The sequence below is a fragment of the Anguilla rostrata genome, chromosome 11 (assembly GCF_018555375.3).
Source record: "Anguilla rostrata isolate EN2019 chromosome 11, ASM1855537v3, whole genome shotgun sequence".
NCBI classification, from domain to species: domain Eukaryota; kingdom Metazoa; phylum Chordata; class Actinopteri; order Anguilliformes; family Anguillidae; genus Anguilla; species Anguilla rostrata.
Window position 1 is genome coordinate 15,560,723 of NC_057943.1, and position 15,858 is coordinate 15,576,580.

Consider the following 15,858-nt stretch of genomic DNA (forward strand, 5'->3'; position numbering starts at 1 on the left):
GATGCTTTGGCTTCACAAGCTTTGTGTGAGAAACTTTCCGGTGGCTAGGCACATCACCCACAGGATCCATCACTCTTAGAGAAACGCTAGCTAATGTCAAAATTGGAGGAACCAAACAGAAAAAAAATGGAGGGAAAGGATGAACATATTTACATCTGCATGAAAATGGCTCTGATTTGCCTCCAGGTTTTGGGTTGTATTAATTAGGTGCCCTTTTGGCAATGATGTGAGAGAAAAATCACCTGGCATTTAGAGTGGTTTAATGGCAGAAATGTATTGCATGCATAATTAATGTGTGTGGTGCCTGGAGAGTGTGTGCACAAGGCAAATGCACAGTCATCTAATGAGCGGCCGTGTTGCAGGGGCATTTATAAAATATTCATCTTCATTTCACAGGTTTCAAAGCATCAAGGTGTTTTTTTGGCTCTCGCCATCTCCTGCTTCATCATCCCGGTCTCTCCTGTGACCCGCTTAACAGCTGTTTAAAATTAGACAACAGATTGTGTTACTTATACACATGGCGGCAGCGATGCTGAGCGTTCGGCAAGCCATGGTGCACTCTGTCAGAGCCTCCGTTCCAACTGCGTTGTGATGTCGCGGTGCCGGGGCTGCATGGTGGCAGGCTGATCGCTCCAGAGGGAAGGATTGTATTGCCGCTCCAATCCAGCACTTGCAGGATCAGCCGGCCTGCAATGTACGAGCCGCTTTTTCAATGTCTCACAGTTGTTGCTCGGACAAAAATAGCTTTTTTTTGGTCTTTGGTCCATTGCAGTCTTTGATGTGATAATAAGAGCAGTTTGATTTGCTATTTAAAAAATCTAAGCTCATCTGTAGGGTGGCATGGTGGTGCAGTGGGTAGCACTATTGCTTCACAGAAAGGTCCTTGGTACGTATCATACCAATAATAGACAATGGATGGAAGGATGGATAAACTCATTTGTTTGGTCTGCCCTGTATGATCATCAACATTACATTACATTAAAAATCACTCAGCAGATGATCTTACCCAGAGAAACATACAGAAGTGGAGCGGAGAACATCAGTGTAACTCTTAGGAATAGAAAATTGAGATACCACCAAGAAAGAAAAAGGAAGGTTATTTAGAGAAGGGCAGGGGTTTTTGGGAGGGGGGGTGGGCGGTTGGACGTGGGCCAGGATGTAGGTGTTAGGGTGCCGGACACCCAGACGTAGCAGAATTGAGGTGTCTGGTAAGTGTGTAGGGTCTGGTGGTCTTTTGAAGATATAACAGAGCTGTTAGCCAGATAGGCTAGCACCAAGGTTTTGAATCTGATGCAAGCCAATATAGGGAGCCAGTGGAGAGAGATTGAAAGGGGGAGGGGGGATGTGTTATGTGTTCAATATTGAATTACCCTGGATCTACTTTTCCAAAGAAATCTTACAGGATATGGAATTAATTTCAAGCTTTATTTGGATATATATGTTAAATAAAAATAAGAGTGAGGTAAATGGTTTATTTGCCTTTAATGTTGCACAAGGCACCCTATTACAACTGACTAGGGTCATTTTATGATTGTGATTTGTTATGATATTACTTGGTGTATAGCGTTTATGCTCAATGATCAATATGCTCTCAAAGGGTAAGCATGAACTTTTGAAATACGATATTCGATGTGATTAAAAATTTGAGTTTTATGAGGAATGTTTTCTTACCAAAGGGCATAGATTTCATTAGCTCATAGCTTCTGCTACAAAATGTTCAAATGGTTACAACCAATTGAACAAAAAGCAGTGCAAAATAAACCAAGTGGATTTTCAGCAAAGCCATTGAAAGGTACATGAAGTGAATACACAAGTCCAATATTGTGTTCGCCACCCTTCTCCCTAAAAGGGAAAATGAAAAAGTTACAATCCTGCCCCATTAATTCATGCATTTTGCAGCCATTTAAAAACCTGTGTCAATGGCCTTGGCCCACATAAACTCTGAAGGAGAATTTCCTCATTTATTTGTTTTCCCCCCATCCCCTGAGTTCAAATATATTTCTAACTTTTTTTCCATGTCACAGTGGAAATTTTTCCTTTTAAGCTTAGTGACCTATTTCAGAGGTATGCTTTAATAATGATGAGGGCTCCTGAGGGGGCACCAGCATCAGAATGAAGATGAGGTGATCTCTTTCTCTCTCGCAGCCTCCAGATGATGGCCTCTTTGTGCTCCATTCCCATGTGGTGTCATTGCTAAACCTCATCAGAGGAGGGGGGAGAGAGAGAGAGAGAGAGAGAGAGAGAGAGAGAGAGAGAGAGAGAGAGAGAGAGAGAGAGAGAGCAGGATAGGTTTGCCTGGCAGGGCTCCATTATTTTTTTGAATATCTCCCTCCATTCCCTCAGGGAATAACAACCTCTGACCAGTGGACTACATGGCTCCTCTTGGATGAAGCCTCTCCATGAGCAGCAAGGTTCAGATTCCCTTTGCCTGGGGCATGCTCATCACACGACCCCCACGGTCATCATGACTGAACTGCAAACCCTCTGCTGATTGTGATCAGGGCTTCAGACTCTAGTATCACCATAGTGACACATGGGTACACAGGCCTGTTCTGATCATTTCAACACCTTGGCATTTTGCATTTCAAAAAATGTTCCCTTTCCAAAGCATTTGCGTACAAGCATGTAAACCATTTTAACTATTGTGTTATGTTGTATTATCTTCTTCACCCACACCCTTTACTTTACAGAAGTAGATAGAATTGTTTTTGGTAGCCAATCAAACACCTGCAATCTTTGGCAGGATCTGGAGCGTGCTGTAGAAGTCCCTAGGGCTGCTGCTGTCATTTCCACGGCATCAGCACAGTGTCTCTAGAGTGAGTGGATATCTAGGCCTTTTGATTGGGTAAACATTTGAGATGACCAGATCAAAGTCCTGAGCTGGGGGTGAGCTAAATAGACATCCATTATTTCTCAATTCAGTCCAAGCAAAGTGCCTAGGGGTATTCTCTGAATAGCATCAAAAAGCATCAACCATCCTTGTAAGGGTAACATAGTGACTATATGTATTTATTTGACACTTCTGTGTTCTATGCACAGAGCATATGTTTTCTGAATGACAATAGTGTTGTGGAGCTCAGACAGAACTCCACTCCTCTGTTGCCATAGTGGCACTGTATTTGACTGTATTGATGGTGTTGGGATGACTGATGCCCCCGCTCCCACATGCACACACACGCACACGCACACACGCACACACACACACACTGTAAAATCAACAAGTTATGTCTCCTGGTAAAGCTCCAGGACCCACATCCACACACATACCCCCCCACCACAATTCCCCCACAGGAAGTGTGACAGGAAGTGTGACAGATGTGTGATGCGTATGATATCCTGAGACATCACAGTGAGGGAGCTGCGGCTGCCGATGCCATGAGCTAAGCGGTCAGAGAACGGGGATAGCAGGGTGTCCTAAAGTGGGGTAATAAATGAACAGCTCTCGGTACTTGTCTCCTGCTCCATTGTCCAGGCAGTTCTGCAGAGAATTGCTCTGAGGAGATCTTTAAAGTCGTGTTAATAGTCCCAGAGAATATGGCAAATGACAGTCTTTAATGCCCCCCTCACATAATCCATCAGTTTTTAATTTTTTGAGTTCAAAAGGAAAGCTTTCTTGCTTGTGAGCCCAGCAGTGAGCCATATTACAACAGGGGATAACAGAAGCGCTTGATAGATGGTCACATTCTCAAAAGGAGACACGGACCAGATTGTGATTAATTCTCTGACGGTGCAATCCACCAGAATCGCAGAAAACTGGGCTTAGTTTCGGTCTTTTGAACTTGCTAACGTCACATGCGTACATTCCAGACTCTGTAATGCATCTTTCATTTTCTTGTGTCACAATGCATAGAATCTGCTACTTGTAATGCAAATTAGAAGCCATTCACTTTCATATCCATATCATTTAAATGATTCTTTATAATGGCATTTTAAGATGAACATGAATAACCTACCAATGATGACATCTAATTTGGAGAGCATTTATTCTGAAGAACTGCACTAAATTAAAATTACATTATTATAATCGAAAATGGATATTAGCTATTGCACTGCACTTTACTGCTCTTATTAATGTCAAGTGGAAAATAAACACCATTACAATACGTTTGACAAAGCACTCGCACGTACATTTTGAGGACATCTATGATTGAAAAATGTTTTTAATGTTAACTTCCTTACACTTTCCATTTGCTGTTTTAGTTACGCTCTACATTATAATATCCCTTTAAAGGCTTCATCTTCCTGTGTAAAAAATACAGCTGTGCTAATGTTCATCCCTGACCTGTGGTCTGTTCTTGTATATGTGTTCTATAAAATAAATCTAGTTCTCTATGAAGAAAACCGTTCTATCATACCCTGTAACGCCAACACCCAAAATGGATACAAAGGCATTCTTTTAACACTAGCCTGCAATCTGGTGGGAGAGAGGGAGACAAAGGCAGATGAGAAGGAACTATACCCATCTGAGACTTCTGAGCACCATAGATGTCCAGAGAATGGAACCTCAATCACCTTGGCAACCATTGGATCTTCCTGGAGGAGATGATGGTGCTGGAAGATGGACTGAGCCTTTGAATTTCCACTTGAAACATGTGCAAACAAAAACAAACAAACATAAAAGTGTAGGCCAACAGTCATAGAAGCCACATTAAAGCCCCATGTACCCCTCTGCCAAGTTATTATGGCGCTTTTTATGGTGGAATTTATTTCCTCCAAGGTGCGCACTATTGCACAATGCAATTATAAATGCAAAACCATCTCTGGGTAAAAGGAAGGGATTGAAAAGCTTTTAATTTTTTTGCTGAAATGATGGCAGTAAACTCAAAATGAAACAAAAATGAACACTAAGTGGATTTTACTGTCTCCTGCCTGAAAACATCCTGTTTTCCTTTGCAAAGCTTGCCTTCACACTATTGTGGAACTCAGCATGAACGGGAAAAAACACACAATACTTGGCTGTTAAGTGGTATGCCACATTCTCATGCTTAGATAATCCAGGTACACACTGCTGTATTTGTGTTTCTGTGCCTGTACTGAATCTATGCAGCACTCATTTCAGAAAACAATGTGTAATCTTCCTGCAGCAGCCAGTGCTTGGAGTAAGGTTGGTAATGGAGTGGAATGGGCTACACAGCGACTGATTGTGGATTTTTTAAAAGCTACAGACCTTTGATCATGCCAGTGGTAAGAGCGGCTCAGGTTTCAGTCGTGAGGTCAAAATGTTATACATCCTTTCACTGCTATACATGGTATTTATTATATGTTGTTCAGTGTGTACTCTTTGATCCCAGAACCACCCTTGTTGGTCTGCCACAGTGAGGTTTACCCTTTCAGCCCTTCACCTTCATTTCCACTGGACGCAAACTTGCACAGATCCTGGCTGAGAGAACAATAATAAGTTCAAAGTGATTGAATAAGACCAAAACAGAGAGAGAGAAAGGGAAAGAGAGAGAAAGAAAGAGGGAGTGTGTGTGCATCTGTGTGTGCGTATGCGTGTGTGCATGTATGTATGTGTGTGTGTGTGCGTGTGAGAGAGAGAGTGTGTGTGTGTAGGGATGTGAAAAAGTGACCAAGAGGAATTGTGGGTGTGTCAGAGGTCATACCACAAGGTGAAAAAACAGGGCCAAGACAAAGCTTTGGTATAAGGGCTGACTGCAAGGCAAATAAATGGGACTGAAGGTTAGTGTGTGTGGGGCTCAGATCACGAGAGGCGTTGCCATCTCAACCCCCCAGCCTGCACCGCAGAGATATGCTTCACTTGCAGAGGGGTGCTGCTGAGTTAGACTGGCTTTAGGAAATGGCTTTGTGACATCAACAGCTGCCTGCTAAACTGCCATCAGCAGGGCTTTGAGCCAATGCATTATGCCTGTATGAGTTCACAGATTGCGCATCCTCTGCAAACTAAGGGAAATATTTTTTTTTCCCCCATAGCGGGAATTGTCAGCCTTTAATGTCTTTTATTGGATGAATACAATTAACTAAATACCAAAATAATGTCTGTGATTGGCATGTGAAATAATGAATAGGGGGTGAGAAATTGGATTTGGTTCCTCTGCACATGCTCCTAACACAGTCTAACATAAAAACCCTTGGAATGGAATCGGTGCCTTGGCCTGTAGAGCGCAACCACTCCTGGTCATTTTCCTGTCTCCCTCAAAGTGCTGAAAACAGTTTATTGCAACGTGACCGCACCTGGTCCTCTACTGGCCTCCCCCACAGCACCGGAAGACAGATTCTCCGTCATCAGTCTCCGTCATCATCCCTGAGGCGATGCAGAGATTTCAGATATCTCTCAGCTGTCAGACACCTTGGGAGGGCACAGGGCTGGTGCTGGTCTGCTTTTCCATGCAGTCTGAGAAGTGACGCTGTGCATACAGCCCTGTTTCCGCCCCCTGATCTGCCACAGACCAGATTGATCAAAAGAATGATAATATCGTACTATAGAGCAGGGGAGAATTCACAGTCTGATGGAGAAAATGCTGATTGTATGTCTGTGTGTACATGTGTCTGTGTATGTGTGTGTGTGTGTGTGTGTGAGAGAGAGAGAGAGAGAAATAAATGTCGTTTTTTGTATCGCATGGTGTTATTTTAAAACACGTATGTTTGGATGAATGTTTATTTCAGGATATAGCACAAGCCAAATTTGACCTGAACACTACAGTCAAGTCCTTTAAAATGACCTCCCGAGAGGACAGTGGAGATATTAGCTGCTTCCAGAACATTTGTATTTTTTCCCGCCCCCCCTCCCCCCCCCCACCACCACCCCATTTGTCTCAAAAGCATAATGAAAATGTTGGCAAATTAATGAGCAAAAGAAAACAAATTAGACATAATAAATCAGGAGACAGAAGTGCAGAACCTTCCAGCTGCCGGGAAGCTAAGCGCTAGGTGGGGCTTCCCTGCCGGCAGAACAGCGAAGACTGCCTGGGTGCGCTTTGACAAATAGAGCCCATTATGCTCACCGTAGTGTAAACGCTCGAACACGGGGACCAGCTCACACTTTTCATTACTTCACTGGAGGTCACGCTTTTTATTCATGAAATTAAAATGGAGTTGCTGAAAACAAGGGGTTTCTGGCAGGAACGAGGTTGTTGTAGTGTGACCTCATAAAAAACGAGTCAGTCCGTGTTTTGTAGTCAGGAGAAGTGATATTTCTCTCACGGTGATAAAAACAAGAGCTGGGGCTTTTTCCCTCGCAACGGTCTTCATGGGAAGCAAATCCTGACAGGGTCTCAACTTCCAACAGTAAGAAAAACAGTGTGTGTTCCCAATGCTCTGTCACAATTAACGTACAAATGAAAACAAACAATTTATTTGAAAATGAAGTTTTATGTGCTGTTCAGAAATACCTCATGCCTATTCTTACAGTTTTGTTCATTTAAAATTGCGCAGTTAATTGCGTATTGCCCTCACGAAGTGCATGCATTCTTACTGTCATCCTGGCGAGATCCTTTTGTTACTGTATCGTGCACAGAAGAGTGCCATGGACCATTTGTTCATTGATCAGAAGATTTTCTTCTCAAATCAATAACGCGCGCATACTGGTTTGGCCACAGGGTGGAAATTTTCATCTCACAGAGTGATGCGAGTTATTATTTTCGTAACATCAGCACAGCGCCTCTTCAATGTTCTGTATTAGGGCCTTCATACACTGGGCTGTATAATTTTAAGGAGCTGATCAGCTGTATGGTACAGCTCATCATGACAGAACTATGTGCAAATGTACTACCCTTGCTCATCAACCGTCAGCAGCAGTTTCTGTCTCTCACAGGTAGACAGAGCTCACAGAAACAAAGGACTAACTGGTGTCTGTAATGAAGGAAAACATACATGGAGTTCTGTTGGACAGAGAAATCCCTTTCACAACTGAGGGAGGTTTATTTTACAGTCTCTGTGGCTCAAACGTTGACACCCCTGCTGGGACGTGCCTGGAATCCTGGCTTTTTGAGCACTGACAGGGCAAATGGTGTCACCGTACGGCAGATGGCTTTGGTAAAAAAAAAAAAAAGAAAAAAAAGGAAGGCATTAGAATGATACATTTTATAATTTATCTTTTTGACAAAGTTTCAGTATGAAGGGTTTGAGGTGAAATTTAGCAGATTGGTTTCTAAACTCCCTCTAGCTGTAATGGATGTCAAAATATAGTGCCAGACTAGAAGAAAGTAGTTCCCTGTAAAATGCATGCAGTTAGCTCAATTGTTCTGTGTTATAAGCCATGCATGTATATGTGACATGCATATGTGCATAAGTGTGTCTTAACTCTATTTTATTAACCCAGTTGTGGTCTCAAAGGTAACCATAAAAGCTGTTAAAATCACTGTCCTGTGACATATGCCCCTGTTACAAGTCTGTTCTTCTGGTTTGTGAGGGCATGTGTTTGGTTTGTTGATGTTAATGGCTCTCTACTGGGGCTGGTTTGCAGTCTAGCGGAGGAAGGCTTCAAAAGAGGAACAGAGGGCTGGGCGGCTGATCGGGATCAATAGACCTTTGCCGCTTCAATCACAATGCTTCCTTTTTCCCTGCTGTCCTCTGTTTTTTTCCCCCTGTTCTCACAGATTCCACAGAAACAGACAGATGGGGGATTTTCAAAAAATGCTACCTGGAGTAACCACAGCAGGTGAACCCCTGTGCCAGAACAGGGCCTCCGATAAGAAAGGTCTGTCTGGGCTGGCAGTGATTCTGTGTATAGATGTAGCCCTTGAAAAACATTACAGCAGCGATGTGTGTGTGTGTGTGTGTGTGTGTGTGTGTGTGTGTGCGCGTGTGTGTGTGTGTGTGTGTGTGTGTGTGTGTGCGTGCATGCGTCTGTGTGGTGCTTTGGGGCGGAGGGGTAGGGACGTCGGGAAAGTGGCTTGCTTATTTACAAACAAATAACAAAGAAAATCGACACTTGCACCCAGAGCTGTCAATTGACTACAAAAAAACACCTGCCCTATCACCTGCTCATCAATTGACCATAGCAACAGAGCATTATTTACCGCCAGCCCCTCTGTCTCCATGGCAAGTCTTGGAAATGGCAAGCGAAGGTCTCTTTCTCTTTCAGGGAGAATGGCGTGTTCTCTGGAAAGGTGACTCATGGCAGCCCTGGCAGTCGGTGGGCTATGCCCAGTTAGGCACAGCGATGGTACTGCAGATGGCAGTAAACACCAGGGAAGGTACGTCCATTCTCTTCCCTCTCTACCACTCAATAAATGTTTTGTGTGCCTGTTAGCAGCGCAAAAAAAATAAAAAAATAAATAAAATAATGATAACGACAATAATAATAATAATAATAGTAATAATAATAATAATAATAATAATAATAACAACACACCATGACTGTATTTCGTCCCTTTGTCCCAGTAACCTGAAAAGAACGTAAGAGGGTGGCATTTGGCTGGCGGAGTATCTGCTAAATCGTGTGAGGGAAAAGAGACAGCGGTTTGCGTTTGAAAAATGACGTCCGGGGCTGCTCTGGATAATGATGATCACTGTGTGATTTTTATTCACACAACATGGAGATCCACACATTTACTGTCTGCCGCCTTATCTCTGCGAGAGTAAAATTCAGATCTTAATCGGTTTTTTTTTAACACTTGAAGACTTTGTAATTGTAATTCTACCTGAGATTCGTTTAATGGTCCCTAATTAACCTCCTGCTCCCTCCTCTTTAACCTCATCAGTTATTTCATTAAATAGGAATGGCCACCAGGGCCCTGCGTGTCTCTGCAGCTTTCAGCCCTGGTTTTTGCTGTGCCACCTTCCCTGTTTAAGGTGGGGGGGTGGGGTGGGGGGGGGGGATGAAGGGGGGGTTCGTAAGTGGGAACATCATCTGACGTCCTGAAACCCAAGAACATACGGTAATGTCCGTCGTGTCAGATTCCCACATGCTTAGTGAGTCATCATAACAGAACATTGCCAGCACATTACCGACACCATCATTCCGGCGGTGCGTAATGCAACGTAAATGAAAAAAAAAGAAGAATCCTGCGATAATGTCTTTTCTCTGCCGGTGGCCGGCCCATTTAAGGGAGGCTTAACGCAGAACGGGGGCCACAGAGCGCAGTGCTGCTGTGCAGCGGAGGATGCTGCGCGCGGAGGTAAGTGCAGACTCGTGTCGCGTGCTCCTGCCGCGCCCGTCTCCCGTCACATGGCTGCAGATGGAGCGTGCAGCGAGCGAGCGCGCTAGTCACAGTGATGCGGGAGGGGCGGGAGCGGGGGGGGACGGGGGAGGGGGGGCATGGACGCGCTCCCGGAGACGACCTCCGCCTCTGTCCGTGCCGCGCCTGTAAGCAGGTGCCGCTGACGAGCGGGCCCGGCGCCATTCATTGGCTTTCCTCTCACAGCCCAGCCAATATCCAAACTAAACAGCATCATCATCTGTTCTCAGCGCACTGACACAACCCATTTGGGCGGGCCGAGCTGATGGCAGAGCAAAGGGAACCTCTGCGCCAGACAGAGCCCAGTAAATTCACAGATCGTGTGGACCTCACCTCTGTGTGTGTGCGGCTGCATGTGTGTGTGTGTGTGTGCGTGTGCTTGTGTGTGTGTTTCTGTACATGTGTGTTTGTGTATATATGTGTGAATGTGTGTGTATGTTTTAAGCTCTCAACTGTAATCATGGGAGAAAGCTGATAGATGATTGCACATGACAACCTACCAATTTCTGGGTATGAGGAGCAGTTGGTCTTTTCAGATGGACAGCCTAGCTCTTATGCCTTTCTCTGGACAATTCCCATGTGCAGAGGGGAGCTGTGTAGACAAGGTCACCTCAGTTGTACATCTCAGAATGCTGTTTTCTCCTTTTCGTCTTATTTGACTTCACCAAAAATACAGGGAATAGCAGATTGGCTCTCCCCACTGCATTGAGACATTGACCTCAGCTGCAGAGAGAGAGAGAGAGAGAGAGAGAGAGAGAGAGAGAGAGAGAGAGAGAGAGAGAGAGAGAGAGAGGAGAGAGAGAGAGAGAGAGAGAGAGAGGAGAGAGAGAGAGAGCAAGGAGAGAGAGAGAGAGAGAGAGAGAGAGAGAGCCACTATGGTGGTGGTGGGGGGGGGGATTGTGGTAGGGAAGGTGAGGAAACGCCTTTATTCAATTACATTGGGAACTCATTGTCAGCATTTGCAGATAAGATAAAGGAGGAAAAAAGCTGTTAACATGAACCCAGCAGAGGGTCCGGCTGGAATGGTGACTGCAGGTCCCTTCACCGGGCCTGATAAACCCTGGGCCACTCATTTAAATGCAGCAGGTATGGCTGGAACCTTCTCAGCCTCATTACATTGACTCACTCTGTCAGTTCCTGTTGTTTAACCCCGATAAGCACAAGAACAGCCGTTAATATGGCAAAAATAGGAAGAAGAAAAAAAACCATAAGGTTCCCGAACAGCCAGTCCAATAGGATTACAGCAGGTCTAGGAGAGTCTCAGGCTCCCAGTGTTTCCTAGCAAGTAACTGTAACTCTGAAGTACTGCAAAATATCTTACCTGGCACTCCTCTGAAATACAGGTAAGTGTGATCTCTCATTTATTTATACTTTAATATTGAATGTCTTTTTGTTATTAATATCTGCTGCACTTTGACTACTGCACACATGTCACCACTGCTGCCTGGAACACATACAGTCACTACTGGATGCAGTGCTAAATAAGTGAAAATAACTCTGGTAAAAAAAATAAGTCTGGTAACTGGGATGCTATTTTGTATTTTGTATTTCAACTGAATCATCATTGGAATGTTGGTGTTCTGCATGTTCAGGCAGTAGAATTGCCTTGATTTATAGATAAGGAAGATCTATGAATCAATCGATGATAAGGAAGGACAACAGTAATATATTGCTTTGGCCTACAATGTTTTTCTCTTGCAGAGAAAAAAAAAATCACATGCATGTAGCAACCCACAGGTAGTGTGCAGCAGCCATTTCAATATAAGAAGACTCACCAATATCAGGTGGACAAACCTTTCACATCTACTATACTTAAACACTAAAACAGTTAAGAGGTTGGATCAGATGCTGAACAGTCAAAAAGCAACACAATAAGGGAATACCACATCATCTTATGTTCAAAACATACGTATGCCTTACAGCACAGAGTTCCCATCAGGATGCTAGTATATGGATGACGTGATTTAGCCTAGTAGGACATGTTCCTGGCTCAACATCGCTTGTTGTTTCTGGAACAACACTTTTTATCAACCAATCGTTGCTTATGTTTTAATGTCAGATCCTGACCAGCTTACTCTAAAAATTGTGCTTAGCATTCAGCTGTTTCAGATTCAAAGCTCCGAACAATTTACAGTTGTGAGCTGTTTGTGAATAGTTTCAGTTATAACTGTAATACCAATAAAAGCACAGACCTCACCATTTTGTAATAATGTGTAAATGTCACTGGCCCCAACTGTTTATTCATAAGATACTCAACAAACCCCCACACTTCCCCTTTAATCACCTACTTCAACACGAAGCTCATCCCAGGGAGATATTTATATTCCAGGACAGCTCCTATCTGAATCCTTGAAAATCCAGTGGTCACCACTCCAAAGCAGGTGACATGAATACAAATATCTTTCACATAGAAATAGGACAATTATCTGAACACAGAGAGGGAGAGAGAGAGGGGGGGGAGAGAGAGAGAGAAAGAGAGAGAGAGAGATTCTACAGAAGTAGATAGGATTGTTTGCGATAGCCAATCAAACAAAACACACTTGGGAAGACCAAGATAATCATAAATTTTTGTGACATTTCATGGCAGCCATATTGTAGCCATGGCAATGACAATCATAAAAACACGTGAGACTGCAGCATTTTTACCATATGGATGTCAGTGCAGCCCAGGTTTGAAATCAGAGGCATTTTTTGCATTGCTAGAGGGAGGGATACACTGAATGTCCGCATCTTGTAATAATGTTTTTCATAATGCATCATCCACCTACATTACAGTGTGTTTCAGTTCTGCCATTTAAAAATGACTGTTCACTCATGTATTTCCTTTCTGTTCTTATACAGTAAAACCTCTACTCTCCTGCATCCTCTAGGATTTAGTGGTGCCATAAAGTAGAAAATTCCAAATAGTAGAACACGCTCCAAATACTGTATAATGTAGGAGACATTTTAGTACAATATTTTTGTTGTTGAAAGGCAATTTATTATTTTATTGCTCTAGGCCCCCACCTGTTGGCTGAACAACTTCACAGCACCTGCTGTTTTCAAAGGAAAATAGACACCTAAAAATGCACACAAAAAAAAAAAAAAAAGAAATAAAAAAAAAAACCACAGCGCAAATTCCGGGATGTAGAACGTTCGGAAAAGTAGAATACTGGGTAAGTGGATAGTAGAGGTCCTACTGTGCAATTAAAATGTCATTTGACGACATGAGTTGATGAATTATTGCTTATAGTAAGCCCTTTTATGGAGAGTAAAAAAAATGATATTTAATGAAAATTGAAATGAAATTTTATTTCACCAGTTTTATCCCTTTTTTCACTCTCCCTGTTTGGAATATGCAATTATATTTGTCCGCCTGTGCTATTACTGTAACATCCTCTGCCAGTTTGGGAGGGTAGAGCTTAGCGTGTGAGCCCTCCCCCGCGCACACTGCTAGCCGTGCTTCTTTTCACTCCGCTGTCCACCAGCAGGGCTGTGCAATCAGTGCTTTTGAGGGCCGCACTTCATCTGCAGCTGGTTCCCGCAGACCGCAGCCCTCCAGTCGAGCCGGGGAGGTTCTCCCGCGTGATGAGGCCTGGGAGCGGTCCTGAGTGAAAAAGCTCCGTGGACAACACTGCAGTCATTCCTGAATCACCCTGCAGGACTCCCAGCTAAAGCCGGTGCTTTGCATGGTCAGGACCATGAACAGTGTGGCATATAGCTGTGACATAAAACCAGTGCTTTAGCCGGGTGTACCACCTGGAAGGCTATGAAAATGTATTTTGCTGGATAAAATCATAAGAGATAGGTTTATATATTTGCATGATTCTCTTTAGTCATAAAAACCCATGACTCAGGCACATAAGGTAAAAGATCAGTATAGCTATGCTCTGTGTGACACCTGCTTCTGCGAACTGCATGTGAAAATGATAGAACAGGCATATAAATAAAACATGTATTTGTCTTATTACTCATGTACATACCTCCACCAAGAATGCACACTACTTCAGCTCTCACTCTTTCTATATATAAAAAAAAGAAAAACACACAGAGTGATGATTTGAAAACAGCCAAACAAAAACTCATCACTGCCAAAGAGAGAGAAAGCACTTCGGCATTCTCAAAGGACGATGTGACCAGCAGCACATCTGATGGTTAGGTATAACTGTTACACAACCACCTAGCTACTTTATGGCAAACAGAAATAGCTTAAAAGGTCACATCTCATGGTCCAGGCCATACAGTAAGTGGGTGGAAAGTGTCATACTACAGTACATAACAGGAAACAGGTTCCACACTGTCCCAGAAGTGCGTTGCACACCAGTCAAAACCCTGAATCATAGCTTACCTCAATCAATTAATAAATCAATTCAAATTTACTTGCCACGGCACAGTTTAAAAAAAAAAAATTGCCACAATGTGCTGAAAGCCTACAGATCCAGAGCTAGTTGAATAAAATCTAAATAAAAAATTATTCCATGACCCTGAGAATAATTTGACGTATAACCCATTCCAGACCTTTATGTAATTTTGCAAGCAGCGAAAGGCTAAAATGTGACATAAACATTGAGAGAAAGTGATTTATGTGCGCACCCTATTGATCTGGCTCACTTTGTTGCTGTTGCCGCTTCATTATTGTTATCTTGTATTTATTTTAGTCGAACCCCCGGAACTGACCCACGTCCACTTTCATCAACCAGCTGGCAGAGAGCTTTGCGTGCATTGTGCCATTTAATTGACCAATTTATTTAATGGGTTCTGGAAAAAAAAATGGAAGAAATTTCAAGCAGGGACCGATGGAGACAAAATAAGGAGGGTTCCTGGCAGGCATCTCGCAGGTAACCTTGGAAACGCAGGCACCGGTCAGCCCTGCATTGATGGCTCACTGTACCTGAATAAATGGGCCTGAGAGTCACACCGGCAGGACCGACGAGGACAGCTGCACACCGAGAGGCTGCCCATCGCTACGCGCCCTGCACCGCCCGCCCCGCCCACCCCGCCTGCCCCACCCCGCCCCACTCTGCTCCGCGCACATTCCACACGCATCATCACACTCTTACTCTCCAGCAGCAGGGCCAGGGACCCGTTGTCCTCCATGCCCGGCCTAGCCTACTGGTCTGCCCTGAGACTTCCCTACAGATCGCCTCAGATCTGCCCACCCACCCCATCAAATGAGCGGTGCAGCACCGATGGATTTAAATGGATGTAAAGCGGGGAAGACGTGGCACTGAACAATCGTGCACTTGAAGCACGTTTTTGAAAACAAATGAAGATGCTGAAATTCTCAGCCTCAGTCTACATTGTTAGTACTGACGCTCACTCATAGTGAATCGTGAACAAAAATATGGACTGGGGAGTTCTCTCACAAAACACTGGTTACTTTCCTTCTGCCATTCTAAGGAAATGAAGATATGTCACAGCCTGAATAGTAATAATCCATCCATCCATCTTCTAAACCTGGTCAGGGTCACAGGAAATTGAGGGCTGGAGCCTATCCCAGCATGCAGTGGGACGGAGGCAGGAATACACCGTGAACAAATCACCAGTTCATCACACATTCATACCTACAGGCAATTTACACTTTAAATTCTTCAATTAGCCTACAGCATGTCTTTAGGCTGTGGTAGGAAACCAGAGTAGCCAGCGGAAACCCATGCATACATGAGAAAAAATGAAAACTCCACATTGAAGCCCTCGAGCAGGCTTTGAAACTTCTTGCTGAGATGCGACAGTGCTATTC